The following is a 17,099-nucleotide window of genomic DNA, read 5'->3' as shown; positions in this document are numbered from 1 at the left end:
TGAGGAGAGCTGTCGTTAGCATTCCGGCTGCGTGGAGCTTTTCCTCTCCTTCTCTCGCCCACCAGCATCTGCAATTTCTGCAGTGCCACACAAAGCAGCGCGATCTCACCCGAAACAGTCTCTGTCAGCGCGCGAACACAACAGGCCGTGCGGCTCACGTATTCTCACACAGAGTAATGAGGATAAAAATGTAAGCAGACAGCGTTGGAATTAACAAAACCTCCTTTTTTCTCGCACCCCTGTATGCTTTCTGAACGCCAGACCCCATCTTTTGCCCCCTCCTTCCATCACACAAAATGTTGTTGATTTCCAATTAAAACGAAAACACCTTATGGCGAGACTTCACTCTTTACTTACTGTTTTACTGTTGCTGATGATGAGAACAAGGAATCACATGTCATACGGATGAAAAATGCATGACAAATCACAAGGATTATACAAAAAGAGACAAGTCTTTTTGATGCTGGAAATGAGCTAAAGGTGCCATCGAATGGTTCACATTGATATAGCTTAGTACATGGAAGTAACATATACCATGATCCTCAAACACCATTGTTTTATCTTTCTTATTATATAAATGGCTTGCATAAAATTAAAATAAAGTTTACATTTTGGTATCAGTATTATGTAAGTATTATAGATTACAAATTGCTGACTACTGGAAAATTGAAATCTGATTACATTACTAAATAATTCATGTAATTAATCAGATACTAATTACTTGAGTTTGAAGTTACTTTTAAAACATAAAATATACCTATTGAAAAATACAAAATAAACTGCAGCTCTCAGTAATTTAATATTCCCTAAAAAAATATTACAATGGGTTGATTACTGCAGCTTGTATTATTCAAAACACTCAGGGCCCTATCATACACCTGGCGCAAGGCGTGACGCAAATGTTGCTTGCTAGTTTCAGCTTGGCACAAGTGTCGTTTTGACATGTTGCATCACGCTGTTTAAATAGCAAAAGCATTTGCGCTCATGTGTGCCCATAGGCGTTCTGGTCTAAAAAAGGATGTGTTAAGGCACATTGCTGACGTGTTGCTATTTTGAGGATCTAAAATAGACCGCTCAATAGACCAGCTAAGAAGAGGTCTAAAGTAAGTGCAGAGTGTGTCAGTTGTGCACCTCGCTTAAACATTGCTTAATACACACAAGATGTACAGCAATAAGCAAATATCTTTACAAAGGAACGAATTAAATAAATAAAATATTACAGAAATTATTATTGTCAACAAAAATATAAAAACCTATACCTTTATCTCTGGGACCTTTTTCAGTTTATCCATGACAATTTGCTTTTGTATAATTTCATTGTTGTTAACAGTATTATTTATCATATGCATATTTATATTTGCTTTATTAAAAACAAGCTTAGATTTGCCCACCTGCAGGTTTTAGACCATATGGGGAACAGCATATGCATTTGTATATCTCATTTTTTTGACCACACGTTATTATTGTTTATTTATTAGTTTACTGGAAATTAGAACTGAATTTATAATTAGTTTTGAATCAAATTTTTGCACTTAACAAATGAAATTAATTATGTAGGCTAATGGATGTCTGTGAGTACAACACGTTTCCTTATCCATGGAAGAGAGTGTAAGTGAAAGTAAAGAATGAGGAGGCTCATCTCTCATTCTTGCTCTACAGATGATCTATTCAACTGTTTTCTCGCTAGTGAAGCGTTCAGTTTTTCCGCTTACAAAGTCCGCTGTGTAAACAGCAAATGCGCTATGGTGCAACGCAACTGACTTTTATAGGGAATAGGAAATGAGACTCTGATCGATCTATTCTCAAAAAACACCTATAAATCATTAATATCCAATTATCATCAATATTTATCCTGTAGCACATCATATACACTAATATATATATGATATATTATCATATATATATATATATTGATATATAAGCTTATATAAGCTGTCCTATAAGCTTATATAAGCTGTCCTAAGCTTTTGGGAGAGTCTGTAACACCCACGAATCCCCAACTTTGGTATAGTATCCGATCCCAGTGGCCGCCCGTACAGTACAGTTACTAACACCACAGTACAGTTACTAATCCTGTCCTCAACTGTGTTTTTCAGACAACACATACTGCTGCCACACTCCCCACCCCGGTCCAACAGAATTTTAGAGACAAATGTTGGCAGGTATGATCAGAACGCTCAAAACAGGATGAGACATGACATCTGTTTAACTCTCTTTTGTCAGTTTATGTGTATACAATGAAATATGCCATGTACGTTTGTAATGAGGCAACATATACATGTAAACTATGTAAAATATTGAATAGATGTTTAATGCATGTTTACTCATTGTGTCATATCTTTTATTGCGAGTTTTCTGGGGTAAAAGTGTGGCGATAAACTTCGTAAAATAAAGATTTGGTCATCATTCAGATTTCATTTTCAGAAATATTAATTTAGTCTTCAATGTCATATGTTCTTCATAAATCATGATGATTTAATTTTGAAGTAAAACTTCAAATTTAATCATATTGTTGCACTGCTTCATAATTTTTTGGAAATTTTACACAGTTATCATTTTAAACATACTTTTATTTAGTGACGCATGACATTGATTAAATAAATCACATCAGCAAAGCTATTCTAATTAAATTACAATATATTGAATTGTAATTTTGAAATGTCTGTATACATTAAACAAAATCCCGAAACACAAAATTATTCACCAAAATAAGCAGATTAAAAATAAACACTCACTGGCCACTTTATTAGGTATAACTGCTTGTTAAAGCAAATTTCTAATCGGCCAAACAAATGTCAGCAACTCAAACATGGTCAGAAGAATTTGCTGCAGTTCAAACTCAGCATCAGAATTGGGAAGAAAGGTGACTTTGAACGTGGCATTGTTGTTGGTGCCAGACAGGCTGGTCTGAGCATTTCAGAAACTGCTGATCTACTGGGATTTTCACACACAACCATCTGTAGGATTTACGGAGAACAGAGTAAAAAATCTGCAGCAACTGCGTGACGCTATTATTTCAATATGAAGCAAAACCTCTGAGGAATATTTTGGGTACCTTGTTGAAGCTAGGCCATGTATGATTAAGACAGTTTTGAAGGCAAAAGGGGGTCCAACCCTTTACTAGTAAGGTGTACCTAATAAAGTGGCTGGTGAGTGATTTTTAACAAATATAATGATTTCTTTAGGATTATGTGACACAAAAATGTAATGGTGAAAATTATTTTTAAAATCACATGAATTAAATACATTAAAATATAAAATCATTTAAACAAATAATATTTTACTATATCACTGTTTTTGTGATACAAATAAATGCAGCATCGGTATAAAATATATTACATACATGCATGCATGCATAAAGATAAAACATCAATGCTTCCAAACTTTTGAATGTAGTTTCAGTTTTTGGCCCCTGAATGTTTCATTTCACACACTCAAATCCAATAACTCATGGCATGAACCACATTTCTGTCTGTTTATTTTTTGTTTGTGGTTTAAGGATGTTATGCAACCTGTCTGTGTTGGCATCTAGCTAATGTTGGCCAGCTTTAACAAAACAGCAGATGAATTTGCAGCAAAATATTTGGCATGGACATAAGGAATTTGACATCAATGACAAAAAGAAACAGCAAACCTATTCTCCTACTCATTGAATAGGGTAAGAATCCCTCTTTTAATTATTTTTCAATCAATCACTTTTGCTTCACACATTTTATTATTTGCTTTAAAACGGTTTTCTCAAAAATATTCAGATTTAGAATGACTAAGTCATTAAAAACAGGTAATTATAATATGTATAAAAAAAACAGGGGGTGTGAAGGTTCTATTGTTCTATTAAATTTTCCACAAATGTTTCACCAACATGTAATATAATTATTGAATAATTAAATAATTTATTGATGCTTTCTCCCAATACTAATTAAATTGATAATGCTGGGTCTAAAAATATTCCTGATTCCTATCAATTTTGAAATTAGATGTGCTGCTTTGTTTGTTGAAAACTGTAAAATCACCATTCAAAGTACTATCAAAAACACTTTTTAAAAATTATATCCATTAAAGACATTCATTATAAAGTTAAAAATAATCATTTTAAATGCTTTGTTATCTTAGACTTTCTTTCAATCACAGTATCCTGAGAAGTAAATGTCTTACTAAAATATGAAGCAGAAAAGGTTTGTGAAAAAACTACAACATGAGTATAAAAGCAGAATGGTAGTATTAATGCAAAATTCAAAACTAAATAATTTATTAATTTTAAAAACCTGTTCACACGTTTTCAAATGTTTTCTGAATGCCAACTCATTTTGTAAAACTGTAGAAAAGGGTCTTTTGTCCTCAAACATGAAAAAGACCAATTCCCACTATTACTAGTGGCTTATTATCTGCCTTATTAAAGAACTCCTATTTTGCATTCTAAAAGGTCATATTTTGGTTTTATGGGTCTCAAACAACAAGCTAATATGCATGCAAGGTAAAAAAAAAAACAGTCATTGTCTTATAATATGCATTTCTTTTTACCCAATCATCCCAACAACTCTCTTATGATTTGTTCAGCGATTTATTTGTTTCCACACCCCTTCCTTGCGAGACGACAATTTGCTCTACGCTGGTCTGATGACCCAGTCTGTGGTGATTTGTTGACTGGGTTCAGCGAAGGACAGAGGAAAACATCCAGAATGGTTGTGAAGTAGCCAGAGTATATGTGCGAGCCCAATACAGGAGTACATTGAAGCAATGCAGTTAAACACCAGCATTTACTCTTTTCTTAACCATATTCCCAACAGCAGCATATCTGCCCATCTCTCAGTGAGAGCAATCTTTGTCGTGATCAATTGCATGATCCCTTGCACTCTGCTAGTGTTTGAAGGGAAAGGGACGTTCACATTTTACCGGAACCAGCACTTTATATTTGGCAATGTGTCATATCGATGTCGATGTGAACAGACAAAAGATCTGAACTAAGTATGAATCATTCATTCGACTGAGTCGACTATTTCCTTGAAGTATCAATAATTTTAAACACTGCATTTTCAGATTTAAACCTCAGCTGGATGTTTCCATTCACATAGAGGGGTGTTGCACACACCATTGAAAGTAATTTTCAAAAACATAATACGGGCTCTTGTCTGTTTATTAGTACGCAAAAAGTACATATTCTACATGTATTATTCTACATTTCTAACCTTACCCAATATCTAAACTTAACTATTATCTTAATAACAATTAACAAGCAGAAAAATAGTACTTTACTAAGCTAAAAGTCTTAATTTAATGGTTTGTTTCTTGGAGTTAATGGTTTGTTAACACCATGAATCGTAGCTAAATATAAAGTGTGACCCAAAGCTGAATGTTCAGCATCAGTGTCACACAATCATTCAGACATCACATAAAAAAAAACTTTAATGTCTGTTTGGGTTCATTTATTTAATTCTTGCCAAATTAAAAATAGTTTCTGGACTTTCACTTTTTGTTGACACCGAATATACAGTACAGTATGCAAACTGAAATTCACACTGATGCTGAAACCATATAATGTCACTTCAGTTCTCAATCACAATATAAAGTTATAAAAGCCACAGCCACTCTACAAGACAACACAGTAATAAGACAGAAAATGGAGGAATCAAGTGGTTGTCTGAGCAAAGGGGACAGTGGGAGTGTGAACGGAGAGACGGATTGTTTTCTGCTCTCCGGAGCTGCATGAGCAGCAAGGGAGAGTTTTTTCGCCTGTCCTCAACCGGCCTATTCATCTGTGTCACCGTCCGCCGCAGATGTGAGAGGGAAAGCAGAGAGAAGAGTTCATTTTAAAGCAGCTCATCAATCTAATCTATTATCCCGCTTACTCCAAGCCCCGTTATCAGAGAAATACAATCTCCTGATGAAATAAAGAAGGAAAAAAATAAAAAGTCTTTTTCGCCCACTCAACCGTTTCCTTGTCACGCGTGAAGGCTGTTGCCTTGTAAGTCGTTTTTATCTCTAATGTTTTCCCATTTTTGTTACAGACCTTGTGGAGAAAATTGTAAGTCTTTTTTTTTTTTCTCCCATTTTAAAATGTAATGTTATTGTACTGGATGCTCAGGGTGTATTTGTTTGATATTTAAGTACTGGTACAATTTAAATTGGTACCTTTAAAGCAGAGATGTCCAAACTAGGGCCCATGATTTGGCCCACCATTTGAGAGGAGAGTTTTGTGAAGGGTTGAGGTTATTACCTTTAATACGGGAAGGGGTATGGGGGTCCCGGCACCACAAGGAGGCCTCAGCGAGCTCTGTGGGAGGTTGCGTTATATTTTATACCTTTTTTAGCAATGAACAATTAGGAGATCATAATTGTCTTGGATCATGTTGTCTTGGCACATTTTATCCCCTGGATGACCAAAAAAAAAAGACACATTTGTGATTAGTCCTTTACAAAAAAGACAGAGTCTGACTTATTCACCTTCAGCAGCTAATACTAATGACTCAAGCATATTGGACCCAGGTGAGGAAGCTCCAAACATTTCGGGTCGCAGCGCTAGTAATACTGGAAACACAAAATGCAGGAAATACCAAGATAGTTACCTGAACTAAGGTTTTATTCCCTTTTCTTGAAGCAAAGAGTTCCAGACCCAGCCACAGTGCATTATCTGCACCAAAGTTTTTATTAACGAATGCATGAGGGCATCCAAATTAATAAGATATCTGCAAACGACTTATCCCCAATTCCGCAAGGTGTACCCAATAATACAAATGGCCTACTGATGTTTTGCGTTTATATTTTACATTAGGCTATTATTTGTGCATAAACATATCTAGATATATATTAATAAACATACCATTTGTTTGAAAACAACTTTTAGTAATTTATTCATTCATTTTATTTTCGGCTTAGTCCCTTTATTAATCTGGGGTTGCCACAGCGGAATGAACTGCCAACTTATCCATCACATGTTGTACACTGCGGATGCCCTTCCAGCTGCAACCCATGTCTGTGAAACTTTTTTTAGTCATACCTACTGCAAACTTATACGAGCAATAATATCATTAATTGTGGAGGGGGGCCTAAGAATATTTTTTGGGGAAACAGGTGGTCTCAGGCAAAAACAAAAACTAAAAACGTTGGAAATCACTGCTTTAATACACATTGTCATTACTATTTTAACAACGTAACATTTATTGGTTTTATGTTTAAAGCTAAAAAAAAATCTAACTTGAACTAAATGTTTGAAAAGTTGTAAATTAATCCTTTTAACAAATACTGTTGCTCAATGGACAGACCACAATTCGGAAGTCATCAGTGAGCAAAACAAGGAAATTCAGGTGCAGCTTGACTAGTGTATTCGGCATTAAACTCCACTGTGTCATAAATTCTCAAGTTTTTATTATAATAGGTTAATTCAAAAAAATTTATATAAAAGTAGAAAGTCAGAAATAGTCGACCCCTTTGATTTTTTTTCTTTATATATTTCTTAAATAATGTTTAACGGAGCAAGGAAATTTTCACAGTATGTCTGATATTTTTTTTCCTCAGGAGAAAGTCTTATGTGTCGACTAGAATAAAAGCAGTTTTTAATTTTAAGAAACAAGGTCAAAATGATTAGCCTCTTTCAGCTATATATTTTTGACTGTCTACAAAACAAATCATCGCTATACAATAACTTGCTTAATTAACTTAACCTGCTTTTTAACCTATTTAACGTAGTTTATTCTTTAAATGTCACTTTAAGCTGTACAGAAATGTCTTGAAAAATATTTTGTAAAATATTATTTACTGTCATCAGGAAAAATATAAAAGAAATCAGATATTAAAAAGTTATTAAAACTATTATGTTTAGAAATGTGTTAAAAAAATCTCTCCGTTAAATAGAATTTGGACAAAAAATATACAGTGGGGTTAAAAATTCTGACTTTATATATAATGGATTTGTTAATATGATTTAAGTAATGTTTTCTACTTATTTTTAAATAAATGAGGAAATTATCTATTGCATCGTTGGTAATACAGCTTGAAATATTTACCTTCAACCCTCAATCAGTTTTGGTTTGGGCACCCCTGCTTTAAAAACTCGACAGATGATATATATATATATATATATATATATATATATATATATATATATATATATATATATATATATATATATATATATATACATACTGCAAAAAAATTTAAGGGAACACTTGGGAGTTACGCTGTGTTGTTTAAGTGTTGACTTTATTTTTTGAGCAGTATAGTTCAATTTTGGAGCAAAGGCAGTGCATTAATCTTATAAAATGTCATGTTTTGAAACTAGCATCTGTTGTGTAGTTGTTTTTTGGCTCATTTTGAAAAGAAACTATGCTATCTGAAGTGTGAACGTCAAATACAAAAGCAACGCTACACTGTCCACTGGTCCAGACATGTGAATAGTCTTGCATTTAATGGCGTTGTTTGGAAGAGCGCACTTCAGCAAGTCAATCAGAAGAAGTAATTGCGTCTAATAGGTGCGCCTCGTCGCTCGGCCCGAGAGATTTCTCTGTTCTCTGATCGCTGCCAAACCTCTGACGACCTGTCGTCTCTCATGAGTCCTCTGTCACCAAAAATAAATTGCCTGCTCACTGAACGGGTCACAACAACAAGCCATGTCATTACTTTCACGGCAATTGATCACACCTTCGGAGAGAAAAGTCAATAGTCAACATAATTGTTAGTGGTGTTGAAGCTCACATTGAAGAGGTCTGGTTTGTAATGCATGCAGCTCTTCTTACGACCCTTCATTGTCGAGAAGTTGAGGACCAGCTAAACTGGGTGAGGGGGGTCGTATAAATGTGAACGGAGGCTCCAGATTTAACAAGTAGGTGCTAAAAGCTGCTAAAGATATCTCGGCATCATGCATATAACACCATTTTCCACCAATTAGACTGGAATGATAACAAATAGTATGTTGTTTACACTGAGTGTGAACAGTGATAAATGCTAATCCTGAAAAGTGTAAATAGAAGTAATATGCTATATAAACTAAAATAAGGATGGTTGTTTAGTTCAGTGCTTTCCTTTTCTGTGTAGCACAGTCCCATTTGAAAATTTTGCTCAAAATATTCAATTCTGATTGGTTATATTGGGTTAAATGCAGTAGTGTAAAGTAACAAATTACATATACGCAAACTACTGTGAGTAGCTTGTCTCAGAAATTGTAATTTACTAAAAAAAAAAAGGTAATTTTACAAAATGTGTACTTTCCTTTGAGCACATTTTAGTGCTATTTCTGTACTTTTACTCCATTACTTTTGCAATCTGCAGTTACTACTTTATTTTTTCTTGTCTATGGGGATTAGAAAAATCAGTCCTGAGGTTCCTGTAAAATCAAATCCCACATAGAAAGTAAATTGCATCAAACTGAACTACTGTACCTCAAGACATGCAGCAAACTGCTTGAAAGCATAAAAAGTGTCCTAGAAGATACCTTACACGCAATGACCCAGCGACTGTGTAGACAGCATGTCAAATGAGATAGAAGATCTTCACCTTAGAATTATAAGGTTTTATCTGACATTTTTGTCAAAATTGAGTTATTGACATTCTTATTAAATGACAACTTATTTACATTGTGATGTTGTTTATAAGTTGTTTACAGTTTAAGACTTCTTATTTAAAAAAACAAAAAAGGTTTTATCTACAAAGTTGAGCTCTAGCTTTGCTCTATAATGTTTTTTTCTGTAAGCCAAACATCTGACGTCTACAATATGATGATACAATGATGCACTACAGAATGTTACATTTACAAACACGCTCAAATTACATGTACTGTAAACGCATCAACCTCTCTCAGTATAACTCTCACTGCTTTTGAGTACTTTCAAAAGGGTTTTTACTCATACTTTGAGTAATATTAACAACAGATACAGTGCTTCCCACAGGTTTGATATATACTTGCCTTTTACCTATACAGCACATAAATGGTCAACTACATGCGACAAATAATGTGACTTTTAACTTTTATATATATATATATATATATATTTTTTTTTTTTACATTTATTAAATTAATAAAATATACAGCTAATAAGAAATAAATAACAAAAAAAATTAATAAAATGCTTAAAATGATAATAATCAGAAGAATAAAAAGTGTAGATTTAAATAAGGCAGATTAGTTGATTATCTATTTCTTATGGTGTACAAATATTTTGCAGCCAGTATATTTTGTTCTCTTATAGTCATCTGAGTTGTTTATAAAATTACTAATCATTTAATGGTTCTCTCAAGGCAGTGCGCGCACAGTCAGCTAACAGTCAGCTCCGTCGGTAATGCAAAAATTTCTTATAAAGCAAAAGACTTTGTAAAGCAAAAGCCGAATCTCTGACATTTTAGGCGATTCAGAAACTACGGCCGAACGCATTTTGCACAAAAGGCGCATCACTGTGGCCTGTGGGTCTGCAGAGTACGTGATTTTCTGTGTGAGTGTTGACAGCTCACACACAGAACCAGCAGTAGGAAAGGTGCAGAGTGACAGAAGATTTTCCTCTGGTTAATTGATCTCGAATGTTTGGTTTGATTGGGAAGGATACAAAAGTGTAAATGAATAACAGTATTATTCATGTGCCACCACCAAACATACTTGGGTGGCCGTTAACATAGATGGGCGCTTCATTATTAGGTAAGTAGTGGCACTTGTACTTGAGACTTATTTTTTAGTACTCTTTACCACTGGTTAAATGCTGATAGTTTTGTTTCAGCATACACAAACATTATTTGTCACTGAAAAAGTCATTCTGGTTTATTTTTATAAAAAGCTTCTGAATAACTTTAAAGGAATTGGTGTAAAGTACCAGTATCTTTAGATTTTACACAGTTAAACATTGTAAAACACCTTAAGTTTAAATGACCACGACATATGGTAAAATATTATCTTCAGAATGTATTATGTAATTTTGACAAAGCTGCTTGTTTTCCTATTTTACTGCACAATAGAAAATCATTTAGTCTTTTTAGATATATCAAGAACTACACATATAAAAAATGTTGACATTTTAATAATCCTAAAGGCTCCCTGGTTGAGAACATCTAAATTAATCAACTTTACAATTGCATACATCTCAAAGCTCCTTTTAAAAGTAATAATATAATATAATATAATATAATATAATATAATATAATATAATATAATATAATATAATATAATATAATATTAGTAATTCATCCTAAGAAGCCCTAATTTATCTTTTTCTTATAGTTGTATTACGACAGGTGTCATTTTAATGACTAAAGTATGTCAACAGTCTGCTTAGCATAGAAATAATGCAATGAGTGACCCAGCGACCTGTGCTGTCACTTTAAATATGCAAATTCAACATATTACTCATGGACCATACATAGCTATTCATACTGTTGTCATTGATTCCTGTGCATATATTTAGTCTTGATCCAGCATAACATGATGCAAGGTCACCATAAACACACAGACATACAGTGCTCAGCATACTGTATACGAGTACACCCCTCACAAATCTATCTTTTAAATTCATATTTTTGATAATAAGATAAACAATATTAAATCGCGCATATACATTAGTTTAGTCCGTACTGAAGCCAAATTTGAAGCTTATCTAACAAAATAATGATAACGGTCCAAAAACTAGTATAGCCAAATTTATGTTATAGAAAAATATTAAATACTACTTTAAAAAAAGATTTTAAAAAAAATCAAGAGAAACAAAAAAAAGAAAGAAATTTACATTTTAACGAAAAATATTAGCAATATTTTGCTTGAATTTAATTGTATTGTCTTTCAATTTATAAAAATGTTGGGTGATTAAAAAAAAATTAATATGTTTAATAAATCTGTTTTGTTTAAATGCACCTAAATGCATTACCTATATTCACTGAGAAATCAATAGAAATATTCATTTTTAAAATGGGGTGTACTCGATTATGTTGAGCATTGTACACATGGGTGTTTTATGAAATGATAACATTTTGGATTGCAAAAAATAAACTATTGTCCTATTATGCAGTTTGCACAATTTTACACACTCATTCATTTCTGTTGTCATTTTTTGCACATCTAGAATCTTTGCTTGCAAATTGAAAAGTTTTGAACCCATGTATGCATGTTTGCATATTTTGTGTCTTCATAATTCAAAAAAAAAAGTTTGACCAAAATTAGGCACATTGTAAATAAAAAATAAAATATTTCAAATTAAGAAAAAAAAGCATTTAATTTAACTATAGCCATTTTATGCAGTTGCCACCAGATTTTTCTTTGTGCGCTAATTAATTTAGCCTTGGGTTTATTCATTTTTTGCGGATCTAAAATCTTTGCTCAGTATCTTCCCTCTTGGATGAAAAACCTTATTCCATTGGTCAATCTTAATTGAGGTCACTTGTTGGCCACGCCCATTAAGCTTTCACACAATTGGACCGGACTCCTATCAGTAACAAGAGCGAGCAATGGCAAGCAAAATATCTTATTCAAGGCAAGTTAACTGAAACTGTATAATACCTTGTATATTATCATCCACATTTCCCATCTGATAATGTAACGACTGCTATTAAACTCTGTGTAGTCAGTGATATTGATGGATACTCTCAATTAACTAACATTAGCTGTTGGCCATTATCAGTGGTGTACAGCTGCAAAGGGTACAGCAAGGCCAGTGTGTTTTGAAAAACATACCTTGATGTACTATTAAAGGCTTTATGTCTGTAGATGATGGCTAGATGTACAGTAGGTCTGCTAACAGACTGGCATACATTATTACTAGCCATTACTATTGGCAGCCCATTGATCTTAAAGAGCCATGAAACCTCCCGTCTCAGCAGAAAACAGAAAAAAGTCAAGAAAGTGAGTCCAGCTCTGCTTTGGTGGGAGTGTCAGGGGAGGAAAAGAGGTAAGGCTTTGCATGAAAATGGGAGTTTCAGTTCGGGCGCATGGTGATTTTAACAGAGGCAAAAAAAACACAAAGACGCATGGGAGAAAGACTGACTATGTTTACATCGGTAATCGAATTATTTGCCAAATTATGCTGGGAGTGTTGTTTAAATGGAATGTTTGATACCGCACATCGTATGAAAGAAAAAAAACCCTCCAGATTTCTTAGTAACTTAGATGCACTCAGCAGGGACGGACTGGGACAAAAATTCAGCCCTGGCACTATAGCCACACCAGCCCACATTACCATACGTACTGTTTGTTTGACATTCTTGCCAGATTTTGATTATCTCCGCGGAACCTTTGATTGAGTCGGCCCCTCTCGAAACTATCACCGATTGGGCCAAATGCTTAACATTTACTATTATTACCATCCTCAATGTCATCATAATATTCACATGTTGCACGAGATAAAAGCTGCCTGCATGTAAAAACAATACATATAAAAAATAATAATAAAATAAAAAATAAAAATAAAAAACTGACCGGCCCACATTTAAAAAAATGGTCCGGCCCTTCTGGCATTTGCCAGAATTGCCAGATGGCCAGTCCGCCCCTGGCACTCAGTATGTAGCGTCAGATAGCTGTATGTGTAAAGACTCTCCTGTCACAAAATGGGGCGAAAATCATATGCCACGAAAATCCAACACGACAGTAATTGTTTAAGATGTTTACATATTTATATTCAGAGAGCAGCATTTACAGTGGATTTTTCAGTCCATAATATTGTAGTGATTTTAACGTACTGTAAACTTAGCAACTAAATCATTTTGACTAAGGCATGTCTTCAAAAACTGAAAGCAAACTGCTGACGATACTAACTTTGCCTCTGAATAATCAAAGCACATTTTTTGTCACATGATAGCAGACCACTGTGTAATCCACACATGAGTTCAGCTGCGCTCTCATGGCGGGGAACTAAAAACGAAACCTTCATCGCAGCAGATTTATAAACACAACACTGATGACCCATGTCTCCAAACAATTCTTCTTCCACTTGCTTTAATTATGGTTGGCAACACAACGTGGCATCTCTTTGCCATTTGAACACAGTAACAGGTAAAAGGCATCTTAAACGAAGGCATCTTCATTAGTTGTACCTCATACACAATAGAGCGCCCTGTTCGGTTCGAACCAAGTCTTTCTCATGAATTAATGCTGAAAGCTTAAAGACATCACGTTGTACTGGCCGGTACAGGCATAGTCTACACACTGGAATTTGCACAAGGATCTCATCTCTGTGACGCAGCTTCAAATTTCATTTTCAAACCAGAAGAACAAATTTGCCCGAAATAACGCAAAATCAACAAATTTTTACTTTTTTGTGTGATATACGTGTACTTATGATGTTTTTACCAATGCGGGACACATATGACTGTCAACATCTCAAAAAATGTGTTTTGGTGTTTCGTGACCCTTACACCAGGGTTAGTTTCCACACAAGAGCTACTGTCTTTTTGAATACGAGTATCATATTCATAGATATTCTCCACTGTTAGAAAATGTAGCAGTGTATGTATATTTCATTACAAACGTGACAAATATTTTTTTATATTTATATATAAAACAATATTTTTGATTGAATAAATAAATTAACTCCATATTAAGCCACATAAAGCACACACACACACACACTTCTTCTGATTAAATAGGTTTTTTTTTTTCTTCATGTGACCATCTGTTCTGCTGCGAATATACATACTACATTTGCGCAAAACCACCGTTTGGCCTTTCCTGGTAGTCACAAATGCATCACAGCTAATTAATGAGTTACGTAGCAAGCACAAATCGATCTCCGCAAAGGGTCTAATGGGAAATTAAAAATGGTTACTGATACTGAATCGTGCCAAGCAAGAGTGAGGCTGCTGCCACAGCCATTTTGAGAAAATCTCAAAGACACACACACTAAAAAACACCTCACTCTTCCTCTCTCTATCTCCTTCGCGCACACACACACACACACACACATACTCTCTTCTTCTGTCTATGTTGTCCCACAGGATGTGATTAGATACAGCAGAAGCCATTCGCCAATGTGGGATCCCAGTCTGGTCACATAGATTTGAGACTTTGAAGGCGCATATATCATTTTTCCTGCAGGCCTCCGTGCACAGCCCTGGCCTGCACTCATTATAGAGCTCCTGTCAGACGTTTCAGCCTGATAAACTGAACGTCACAAGTGCAGCAGGAAAACACAAGCCATATACACTGCTAATCGTCATTTGGATCACGTTGGAATTTGACGTTATGATCAAATATCTGATTTAGAGAGCGATCGGGTCATTATAGGAGAGAAAAGAGGGATGAGGGGGCTTCTAGGAGTCGTGAAGAATAGCGCATGGGGAAAATTGACTTTTTGTAATAGGAACTCTGCAAAATGGCAGCCAGCCACATGTGGCGGTGTCATGCAGTGTGTTTACCTGCAATTTTGCATTGTGACTCGCAGGACATCCAGTCTGTGTTGGATTGCTCACTAACGGCTGACAGTACAAGGATGCTGTCAAGCTGAATGTGTTCCAGGCCGTGTGAGCCGAGGCAAAAATAAGGTGGAGATCCCATTTCTGCTGCTGCTCTTGCATTCTCGCATGCACGTTCTACAAAGAGGACATGAAATAAAAATTACTTAATTGTTTAACCAATGCTCTTTGCATTACAATAAATACAACACTTAATATAACTCAATAGTTGATTCTCTTTGGCTGATGAACACTCTAAGGTGTGCAGTTGTTGTCAAATAATGAATACAGATAAAGTAGTCCCAAGCAGTGTTTGACCACATTGCAGTTCTATATCATTACGCCATATGATTTACTTATTTCGAAAGCCAGTAAATGAGATATTCTGGTAACAGTTCACTTAAAGGGGGTCAAAACAATTAGCCCTACTGAATTATAATATATATATATATATATTTGTATGTATGTATGTATGTATGTATGTGTGTATATATATATATATATATATATATATATATATATATATATATATATATATATATATATATATATACACACATACACACACACACACACATACGGGATGTAACAAGCAACATAATCTGCTAATGAGGAAGTAGTATGTCCCAATGTTTGCATATTCATCTGTTACACACTCAAAATAATAAACTTTTCCTTCACAGAAATAATACATACTTCTGGGGCGTAGTATAAGTATTCAAATTGCCGGGATGCGGCAACATAAAATATGCAGTGCTGGTGGTCCTCCAGAAACATGGTTGAGAATCACTGATCTAAACCATGTCTTTAGGTGTGGTACTGCAGGTGGAATGATTACTCCGATTAGTTGACATCTTAAAAAATAATCCACACTTGAGTATACAAAAATGATCCTTCAAAAATCACGCTGAAATGCAGAAATGGTGCTTTGATGCTCTTTAAATGCAGTTCCTTGCAGTTGCTTTTTGAGCATGAAAAATATCTTTAAAAAAATACGTCAAAAATTGCAAGGCACAGTCACAAAGTGTTACTTTGTATATAAACCCGTTTCTGAACGGGATTAAACTGACAAGCAGATATTGCCAGAGTAAAGCTGGTCACACTGAGCTTTACTCCCCATAGACTTCCATTCATACGCACATGAATACGTCAGACCAGAAACGCAAAGTCATGCATCAAGTTTCACAGATTGTTGAGGTGGAAGGTTCAAGCTTGGTGAACTCTGACCTGCGAAATCGCATCCCTCGATTGCGTGAGACCAATTGAGGATGAAAGCAAGACCTCTCTGTACAGAAATTTAAAACATGGGGCAATCGCTCACTTCTTTTAATGTCTAATCATTTTGTTTAATCCAACCCCTTTTCGCAGAGACGTGCGCCAGAATTTCGCACACACAAACTCTAGTGTGACCGCAGCTTAACTGAGGCATGAGCTGTAAAGCCCCACCCTTTTCTGGAAAAGGGGGTGGGAAGAGCAGCATCTCATTTGCATTTTCCCAGACATAAAACAGCATGCTTTTGCTTTCAGCCGAGTAGTTTCATAAATGATCTTTGAGTTATTTTGAGCAGATATTTCACAGACACATTCTGGGGACACCTGAGACTTCTGACATCTTGTAAAAGGGCATAACTGGAAACCTTTTATAAGCCCTTATTGCAAAAAAAATTCTATTGCATTTTATATAGAAGACGTGTGATGTGCTGCCTTTTTTGGAAGATTCTTAAAAGTGTGAAGATTCACAGACTCACAGC

General features: G+C 34.8%; 1 protein-coding gene across 11 annotated transcripts in view; it reads right to left on the bottom strand.

Moving 5' to 3' along the window:
- Positions 1–17,099, bottom strand: part of LOC147836474 (uncharacterized) — a 205,160-nt gene that overhangs the window by 186,974 nt on the left and 1,087 nt on the right. For 10 of the 11 annotated variants that reach the window (XR_015494164.1, XR_015494163.1, XR_015494162.1 and 7 more), the window contains exon 2: positions 15,313–15,486. The gene's annotated coding sequence lies outside the window, so the exon portion shown is untranslated. Of the gene's footprint in view, positions 1–15,312; positions 15,487–16,044; positions 16,771–17,099 lie in introns of those variants that run through there. The other variant, XR_015494165.1, reaches the window with a different exon arrangement.

This window comes from Danio rerio, chromosome 6 (assembly GCF_052040795.2).
Source record: "Danio rerio strain M-AB ecotype USA chromosome 6, GRCz13ab, whole genome shotgun sequence".
In the NCBI taxonomy this organism is placed as follows: domain Eukaryota; kingdom Metazoa; phylum Chordata; class Actinopteri; order Cypriniformes; family Danionidae; genus Danio; species Danio rerio.
Note: the sequence above shows the minus strand (reverse complement) of the source record. Positions and strands in the feature narration are given on the sequence as shown.